Source organism: Rhinolophus sinicus, chromosome 14, assembly GCF_057876585.1.
Source record: "Rhinolophus sinicus isolate RSI-liver-muscle chromosome 14, RSI-T2T, whole genome shotgun sequence".
NCBI classification, from domain to species: Eukaryota; Metazoa; Chordata; class Mammalia; order Chiroptera; family Rhinolophidae; genus Rhinolophus; species Rhinolophus sinicus.
In genome coordinates, this window is record NC_142514.1 from 110,297,018 (window position 1) to 110,298,852 (window position 1,835).

The 1,835-nt window shown below is 40.5% G+C and overlaps 1 pseudogene; it reads right to left on the minus strand.

Moving 5' to 3' along the window:
- Positions 1-646: 646 nt before the first annotated feature.
- On the minus strand, positions 647-1,233 carry LOC109436580 (mitochondrial inner membrane protease subunit 1 pseudogene; annotated as a pseudogene).
- Between the last annotated feature and the right edge of the window lie 602 nt (positions 1,234-1,835).

The following is a 1,835-nucleotide window of genomic DNA, read 5'->3' on the forward strand; positions in this document are numbered from 1 at the left end:
ACTTTATTTTCTCATAGGGAACCTGAAGTGTTGGATGTTGATGGATAATATTAGCAGTTTGACTGTTCAGCAGCTTGAATAGGTAAGGGAACTGGGGTCACATGTTAATCAGGAAGGCTGCTTCACTTACTTCCTGCAACACTGAAAGCACCACTTCCAAGGTGGGAAACCTGAGTTGGTTCTTGGTGAGATCTTTTGATCCTGTTTCCCCTTTACTTTATAGATCAGGTAATCTTCCGTTTGTTGACACCATGCTTTACTTTCAGCACCTAGGAAATGTTTCCAGTATTTCACTTTTATGATTTTGTCTGCTTCTGGGAGGAGAATTTGAAACTAGTTGTTCAATTGTCACCTTCCCTAGAATTTAAAGGATTACAGAGAATTTTTCATAAATTGCAGCTCATCTCCCTTGTAAGAATCAGAAAAATTACTCTGGAAAGTTTTTCTTTGGGTCACTCTCAGCATGTGGCTTAGCTTATTTGTTTTTCAATTAATTCATATTCACTTTCTCTGGACTTGTCCCTCAAATATGGGGGTGCTCCTTTTTTATTGAACAGTAATTATTTTATTGGTAGTATGTGATCAGTTGCAATACTAAATTCACTTGAACAGGAGACAGTAATCAAGTCAAAAGAATAAATGCTTGCTAATCATCTGAAAATCTGCGGCCATTAGGGCTGTCATGTAGAAATCCAAAATCACTCAGAGGCCAAATCTCAAAGAAGATACATCCTCTTATTAGTCCATATGCAATAGATCCCAATCTGTAGAATTCTGTAGATTATTACTTTCTAACTGAACATGACCTGTTGGTACGTAAGTCTGGCTTTTAAAGAAATCTGATGGACTATTGGTAAGGATTTTGTCTCCTTCTAAACCAATTATTCTTTTAAAAATAATTGATTTTGGATCACTTGGGCTTGCTTTTTGCAATGACAATGTCACCTCTTTGGATGCCATAAAAATGTCAACTAAGATTTTCTGGAAAGACAATATCTAAATTTTGAGTTGTAGGATCTTGATGGTCCAGAACACATGACAGCATCACCAACATATCCAAAAGCACAATGAGCAATACAGCCATACTAACTAGTATAGCCAATACATTGAAAGGTTTTTTCCCAGAACACCATGAAGCAGAATTCTGCGTAGACTCTGCCACCATTGGCCACAGATGTGTTCTACAGTATATTCAATATTTAGGGTAGTTGTAGGGCTTCCAGTAAAAAGCATCTAAAACATGTCTGGGGACGGCCCAGTGGCTCAGGTGGTTGGAGCGCCGTGCTTCTAATGCCGAGGACACTGGTTTCATTTCCACATGGGCCAGTAAGCCGCTCTCTACAGCTAAGATTGTGAACAACGGCTCTCCCTGGAGCTGGCTGCTGTGAGCAGCCGGAGGTCGGCATGAGCTTCCGTGGACTGCTGTGTGCTGCCGTGAAAGAGGTCTGTTATCCACAATGCTCTAACCACAATAACTCTAAAAGGGTGAGGTACATGCCTGAGGGAAAGGAGAGTGATTGCATTGAGTATACGTGTTTGCAGCCCTGCTTACCCTGGCCACCATTATGGTGGTTGGTGGACTGCAGAGTGACCAAGTACTGTGACTGGCCTCACTCCATGCTCTCAGTGTTCCAGGCCTCACCTCCTACTCATTTACAGACACAATTTATTTTGTAGAATTTCTCCAGAAAAAATTTATCTCCTTGGCTTCCCTGTGCCCTTGAGGGTGTTACTGGGTATCTTCTCCCATCCATCAGGTAATGAATACCAAAAAAAGCAAACATATCTTAAATATAGTTGGGAAGATAAATCTATTGCAAATAATAATAGGTTAT